The following is a 7,955-nucleotide window of genomic DNA, read 5'->3' on the forward strand; positions in this document are numbered from 1 at the left end:
GAGGGGATAGGGTGAGATTTATTGTAGGATACAAAGTTATGACTAGATAAAAGGAATCAACAGTGTTCTATAGCACTATAGGATAAGTGGAGTTAAAAGCAATTGTTAATTTCAAACAGCTAGAAAGAGATTAGTGAATGTTCCAAACACAAAGAAATGACACAACTTTGAGATGATGGATATGCTAATTATGGCAATCAGATCCCTGTATGATAGATTTATCCAAACATCACTAGGCAATCCATGAATATTTTAAAACTATTGTGTGTAGCAATATTAACTGATTAATTAATTTAAAGAAAATAACCTCATGTTTTCTTTTTTCTTTTTTTTTTTGAGTGTCAATACTTTATTTTGGTGTAAAGATGGGAAGCTGAAAAATACACTGTATTTAAAATTTTCTTGGTTCCCCCTCACAATGTGGAAACCCCTCCCCCCCAGTGCTAATCTGTTCAAACTCAAATACTTAAAAATTACAGCAGCCAAACAAAAGCACAGAAGAAAGAAATCCAGATGGAGAAGGTAGCCTGGGCCAGTAGAGTCACTTGGTGTAGACAACTGAAGTACTGAACAGGAGCTTCTGTTTCTGTTTTTTTTTTTTTTTTTTTTTCTTTTCTTCCCTCCTTTCTCTTCAGAGAGGGGATCTGAAGAAGCTGGTGTGTCCAGTTTCATGAAGACAGCTTCAATAGCTTGGCTGAAGGAATTTTGGAAACTGTGCACAGGAACACGGTCTGAGTTATCACTCTCCCCATCACTGTCCACCGGGGCAGGAGGAACTAGGCTGTTCTCATCTTTCTTTGGAGAAGTTTTGGGACACACTTCTGCTTTTGCTTTTCCAACCCTCAGCATCTGAGCAAAGGAAGGGAAGGGAGAATCTTCTTCCAGACTCACAACGCAGAATGAGGGACTGCCCTGAACAGCTGTGGGTGACAGAGAGGTCAGCAGAAAATCTGCATGGGAACCTGGACTTCTGCTAAGAGGAGAAAGAGAGAGGGCTCCATGGCCCTCAGTGCTGGTGGAACCCAAAGCAGAATCAGAGGAGCAAGTATAGGAATTGAAGGCAGGAAACTGCTGTAAGTTCTCTAGGGGAATGTGGACTTCCGGATACTTGCCCTATTCATTCTCTTCCATCTCGATCCTGCGCTCTCCACGGCGTTCCTCTCGCGCCTTCTTTTGGCGCTGACGTTTCCTCTTCTCAATGTCATCTGAGAATATTTCTAGGGTTTCCTTTGAGACCACAGGAGGCTGGAGAGCCAGTTCACAGATACTGAACTCACAGGTGAGTGGCAAGTGAGAGAGATATCTATGACGCTGTCGAACATCCTCAGACATGGGGTACCCAGCAATCTCCGCTACTGTAGCTGATATCCTCTCAGGGCTCCGCTCCAGGCTGCCATACTCCCACACGAGGCAGCGCACATTCCCAGGGTGCAGGAACATGCGTTGCCCATCTTCTGCTTGGTACAAGTAGTAACAAGGAGAATTTCTCAGGTGTTTTGTGAAGCCTGGCTTGGTGACAGGTTCCCGCTGGCTGGACACAATACAAATGGTCCCTTCCCCAAGTTGTCATCTGTTAATTCCGAGTAATCACAACCCTCTGACAACCCCTCGGGCTCTGGCTCAGACACTGCCTCTTCTTCCACTACCAGAGGGAGAGCAAGAGGAGAGAAGGGGAGTCCAGAGAACAAACTGCTGTGGTTTATTCATCAAAAGCAGACGGATACTCTAGCACACACTTCCTGGGTTGAAAAACAGACTCCTTCACCAAGGGAGCCATCAGCATCAGTTGTTCTAGAGCAGCCATGACACCAGTGACCTCCCCACTGCTTTCAGCCAATCCTGATAGAGCCTCCTCCCGAGTCTTGAGCTCTTGGATAGCTGCCTCAATAAAACAGGACTCGGGAGTATGCTTCTCCTCTGCCAGCTGTTGTTCTAGTGCTACTTTCTCTTCCAGAACTACCCGGTGCAGCACCTGCTCCTTGGAGGCCAGCAATAACTTGGAGTACTGGCTGTGCTGTCATCTCCTAGACGAATGGGATGGTCTACGTCCATCCATTTGGATTTGGGCAAAGCCAGCAACACCTCTTTCTCCCTCTTCATCAGCTGCATTGTAATGGTATTACCAACAACATACTGACGTGACTCTGTGGCAACAGCACTCTTGAGATCCTTCTTATGCACAGAACTATAACAGGTGGGACATTTACTCCAGATCTTCTCACTCAGTGAAAGCTAGTGCAGGATGCGGGCCCAGCAGAAGATGTGTCCGCAATGGGTTATCTTGGCTGCAGTAGGTGGATAGAGGCATATTGGGCAAGATGGCACTTCCTGGCTACATATGCGCACTTGCTTCACAAAGTCCCAGTTGACTAAAGTATCAGGATCAGCAAAATGAGCTGTGTAGTCTTGGTCTTCAGATACCACAAACTGGCAGTTGGCCTGTAAATATAGTTCCTTATTAAAAGGCTTATGTCCCCACTTGTTCCTTTTGCCCCAGCTGCCATGTCCACTGCCTTCAAAGTGATCTGTCTGGCCACGGGGTTCAAAAGTAAAATTCAACAAGTGGTTCAGGTTGATCTTCTTCCCTCCAGAGAACTGGGCAGGGCTAAACTCTGCCCGTTGAGCCTCTGCTACCGCTCTTAGGTTTAGACTCCCCGGCTGGCCCCGCCGAGACGGAGCGGGGCGGCTGTTGCCCTTTGCTGCTGCAGGAAGAGGCGGAGGAACTGCTGGTACCGCTGTTCCTGTCCATGTCGGAGGCGGAGGCGGTGGCGGCAGCGTTGGGGGAGCTCTGCCGCATCAACGGGGGCCTCTGCGGCTACTGTGGTCGGAGCGGAGCGGGTGCGGCGGGGACCCAGGCTCATGGCGTTAGGGGCCGCGGCAGCGGTTCTCGGCCCTCCTGGCACATTTTTCCTTGTTTCCTTCCTTGGCTTCTCAAATTGGGAAGAGAAGCGACAGGCGGGGCTGCTGAGCCCGGTGGCGGTGGTGACACGAGAAGGAGGAGGAGGCCGGAGCTCGGGAGTCCGGGCCAGGCCTGGTGGGGCGGAGGCTGCGGGGAAAGGGGAGGTGAGGCAGGGCCCGGCCGGCCGGACACGCTCTCCCGCCGCTGGGGCGAGGGAGAGGGCTGGTTGTCTTGGTGTCGGGGACAGGTGTCTCCCACACAGCGACCGACACTCGCCTCTGAGCCGAGGCCGAGCTGCTCCGGGAATCAACCTCAAGTTTTCTATCTAGGCAAAGATAAAGTTAAACTGAATGTCACCGCACGTCCTATGCTTCACTGCCCCATCTCTAGATCTCTGTGACTCGTTTTCCGGGAACCAACAATAGAAGCCTCTAATTCACTTGTACAGCTGCACTTTCTTGAGATCAGTTCCTTCAGGGAGTCAGAAAGGGAAAGAGGGAGTGGGGAAGAGCCACCAGGAGGAGCTGGTGTGTGGGAAATAGAATACAAAAGAGATGCAAACAGGAACTAGATTACTTTTCAGGTTGCTCTCCTCCTCTTCATCTGAGGACCCTGCCTCGGCATGGACCAGGGCAATAACTATGATCTGGTAGCCTTGGGAAAAGAAAAAGTAGAGTTAGCTTTCAGGTTAAGAAGTGGACTGTGCTACTGCTGCTATTTTATAGCCAATGACAGAGTCAAGTCTTCCTCATCTCTGCAGACTTGTCTCAGAGCCTCATAACTTCACCCCTGTAGTGAGAAATGGCCTGTGGATCACCAGGGCCCCTTTAAGCAGTTAAAATTCTATAAGTATAACCAGGAGGGGACACCTGTGCCATCCTGTCCCTCCAGAGCAGCCACTGTCCCCACAGTCCCCTGTGCCTGGCACTTCCCCTTTCCTGTTTCCCTCCATCCCTGGCTCCAGGCTCAGCTGGTGCTGGGGAGGGTGGTGCTTCTTGGGAGGCGTTTTCCAGTGAGGTTCAACATCAAACATTCAAACTATAATCCCTCGTGCACACTTCCCAAGTGCTGCGAACCAATGAAAGCTGAAGGCTGTCATGTTTGGAAGAGGCAGACAAGAAAAAGCAAGTCTGATAGGAAAGATCACCATTCACCAATAAAGCAAGAGAAGAAGCTACAATCAGCATGCTCCGTGCCAATACACACACTAGCTCTTATTTCCCCGTCATTACAATGTAAAAAGATCACATAATTTTCCCTTAGGATTTCATGCACCTGCCTCAGTGTCCAAAGCAGCAGGAGTGACCCAGCCCCTTCCAGGACCCCTTTCTCCTAGGGACCTGGTTCAGACGTTGTCCCTACCTGCAGGGTCTTCCTCCTCCTCACTGGAGGGGTACTTGATATCATATGTCCACTCTGCAGAGACACAAACAGGAGCCAGCAGGTTACCCAAGGGACTGACTCTCCCATCCCTCCTGCTCCAGGTGAGGTCAGTGGGATCACACACAGTCACCCTGCCCTTTCCTCTGGGTTCTCAGACTCTTCCTGGGCTCTGCGGAGTCAGAGATCTTCAACAAGACATGGCTCACAGTTTCAAACCACCCAGGGAGAGGATCCCCCTTACATCTTCTCCCTTCCTCATTTCCATGTATCATAACAACTCTTTTTTTATTATTTAATATTTTTATTGTTGGGGATTCATTGAGGGTACAAAGAACCAGCTCGATGACATTGATTCCATTTGTTAGGTAAATTCCCCCTTATAACTGTGTCCTACCCCAAAAGGTGGCACACTGTGACCCCCACCACCCTCTCCCTCCTTTCCTGTCCCTGCTCTCCCCTTTCCCCACCCCACACCATGTACTAGGTCATTAATTGTCCTCATATCAGAATTGAGTACAGAGGATTCTTGCTTCTCCATTCTTGTGATGCTTTACTAAGAACGATGTGTTACACTTCAATCCAGGTTAATACAAAAGATGTGAAGTCTCCATATTTTTTTTCACTTTTCTTCTTTTAATCAGATAGTTTTTGGTATTCATTATTTTCTAAAACGTGTCAAATATGGTAGAGCAATTTTACATAAACGTCTGCCTATTTATAAATTCCTGAGTCCTTTGGTCCTTCTAGTGACTTTCAAATCGTCAAATTCTATTTTCTATTCTGTTATAGCTTCACCTGATAATGCATCAATGACATTAATGGCTGAATAGTATTCCATGGTATGCATATACCACAGCTTGTTAATCCATTTCTGGGTTGCTGGGCATTTAGTTTCTTTCCACATTTTGGCGATCGTAAATTCAGCTTAAATAAACAGTCTAGTGTGAGTGTCCTTATGGTAATAGGATTTTTTTTTTTCTTCTGGGTGGATGCCCAGTTATGGGATTGCAGGGTCAAATGGGAGATCTAGTTTGACTTGTTTGAGGAGTCTTGATACTTCCTTCCAAAAACGTGTACTAGTTTGCAGTTCCTCCAGCAGGATAAAAGTGTTCCTTTCTCTCCACGTCCATTCCAGCATCTGCAGTTTTGAGATTTTGTGATGTGGGCCATTCTCAATGGGGTTAGATGATATCTCCGGGTGGTTTTGATTTGCATTTTTCTAAAAATTAGGAACAATGAGCATTTTTTCATCTATTTGTTAGCCATTCATCTGCCTTCTTTAGAGAAGGTTCTAGTCATCTTTCTTGCCCAGTAATATAAGGGATTGTTGGCTCTTTTATGTGGATGAATTTGAGTTCTCTGTAGATTCTCGTTATCAAGATTTTGTCTGATACAAAATATGCAAATATCCTTTCTCATTGTCTAGGTTGTTGATTTGCTTTGGTTCTTGTCTCCTCAACTGTACAGAAGTTTCTCAGTTTAACTAAGTCCCATTTGTTTATTTATGGTGCTGTTGCAATTGCCATAGAATTCTTCATAAAGTCTTTCTCCAGGCTGATGTCTTCAAGTGTTTTCCCTATGCTTTCTTTGAGGATTTTTATCATTTCATGCATTCAATCTAGGTCTATTATCCATCTTGAATCAATTTTAGTGAGTGGAAAAAGGTGTGGCCATGTTTCAGTCTTTTACATGTGGATATCCAGTTCTCCCAGTACCATTTATTAAATAGGGATTCTTTCCCCCCGTGTATGTTCTTGTTTGGTTTATCAAAGATTAGGTGGCTGTAAGATGTTAGTTTCATTTCCTGTTTTTCTATTTGGTTCCAAATGTCTATGCCTTTTTGTGCCAATACTATGCTCTTTTGATCACTATGGCCTTGTAGTACAGCCTAAAGTCTGGTAAGCTGATGTTCCCGGCTTTGTTTTTATTATTAAAAATGGAGACTTTACATCCTTCGTATTAACCTGGATGGAAGTGGAAGACATTATTCTTAGTAAAGCATCACAAGAATGGAGAAGCATGAATCCTATGTACTCAATCTTGATATGAGGACAATTAATGACAATTAAGGTCATGGGGGGGAAGCAGAAAGAGGGATGGAGGGAGGGGGGTGGGGCCTTAGTGTGTGTCACACTTTATGGGCGCAAGACATGATTGCAAGAGGGACTTTACCTAACAATTGTAATCAGTGTAACTGGCTTATTGTACCCTCAATGAATCCCCAACAATAAAAAAAAAAAAAAAAAAAAGAATTGCCTTGGCTACACAGTTTTTTTTTCTGGTTCCATACAAAATGAAAAAATATTTTTTTCCAAGTCTTGAAAGTATGATGTTGATATTTTAATAGGGATAGCCATTCTCAAGAATGGAAGACAAAGTATCCAATGTACTCAGCCCTACTATGAAACTAATTTATAGCTTTCTTATGAAAGCTATAACCCATCTATAACCTAAGAATATGGGGAAAGGGAGGGGAGGGAGGGGGGAGGATGGGCAGACGGAGAGTAATTTGTGGGACCACATCTATGGTGCATACAAGGGTACATGTGAAACTTACTAAATGTAGAATATAAATGTCTTAACACATTAACTAAGAAAAAGCTAGGAAGGCAATGTTAACCAGTATGATGGAAATTTGTCAAATGGTGTATAAATCCAGTGAATGGTGAAAAAAATAAATAAATAAAAGTAGCCAGGAAAAAATAGTAGGGATAGCATTGAATCTGTAGATTGATTTGGGAAATATAAACATTTTGATAATGTTGATTCTTCTCAGCCTTGCGCATGGTATGTTCTTCCACTTGTTAATATCTTTTGCTATTTCTTTTTCTTAGTGATTCATAGTTTTTTTTGTTTTTTTTTTTTTTTTTTTGGTTTTTGGCCGGGGCTGGGTTTGAACCCGCCACCTCCAGCATATGGGACCGGTGCCCTACTCCTTGAGCCACAGGTGCTGCCCGTGATTCATAGTTTTCATCATCAAGGACCTTCACGTCTTTTGTGAGATGTATTCCTAGGTATTTCATTTTCCTTTGGAGCTACAGAGAAGGGCATTGTGTCCTTGATTAGTTTCTCACCTTGGCTGTCATTGGTGTATACAAAGGCTACTGACTTGTGGATGTTGATTTTATACCCTCAGACATTACTGCGTTTTTTTTTCTTTTTTGTTTGTTTGTTTGTTTTTGAGACAGAGTGTCACTATGTTGGTACAGTGTCATGGCGTCACAGCTCACAGAAACTCTTTGGGCTTAACCAATCTCTTGCCTTAGCCTCCCAAGTAGCTGGGACTACAGGCACCCACAACAATGCCCAGCTATTTTTTATTGCAGTTGTCATGATTGTTTAGCTGGCCCAGGCTGGATTTGAACCCGTCAGCCTCAGTGTATGTGGCTGGTGCTGTAAGCACTGTGCTGCAGGCACCAAGCCATTACTGTATCTTTTTTTTTTTTTTATCACTTCCAGGAGTCTTGTGTTTGAGTCTTTGGGGTTCTCTAAGTATAAGGTCATATCATCAGCAAAGAGGGAGAGTTTGACCTCTTTTGCTCCCATTTGGATGCCCTTTATTTCCTTCTCTTGCCTGATTGTATTGGCTAGAACTTCTAGCCCTATGTTGCATAGTAGGGGTGATAAAAGACAACTTGTCTGGTTCCAGTTCTAAGTGGAAAAGCTTTCACTT

General features: G+C 45.0%; 1 pseudogene across 1 annotated transcript; it reads right to left on the reverse strand.

The window, feature by feature from the left end:
- Positions 1 to 335: 335 nt before the first annotated feature.
- LOC128570109 (RING finger protein 10-like) lies at positions 336 to 2,803 on the reverse strand (annotated as a pseudogene). The gene has a single exon (XR_008375526.1). The product of XR_008375526.1 is annotated as an RING finger protein 10-like (transcript).
- Between the last annotated feature and the right edge of the window lie 5,152 nt (positions 2,804 to 7,955).

Source organism: Nycticebus coucang, chromosome 18 (genome assembly GCF_027406575.1).
Source record: "Nycticebus coucang isolate mNycCou1 chromosome 18, mNycCou1.pri, whole genome shotgun sequence".
Classification (NCBI taxonomy): domain Eukaryota; kingdom Metazoa; phylum Chordata; class Mammalia; order Primates; family Lorisidae; genus Nycticebus; species Nycticebus coucang.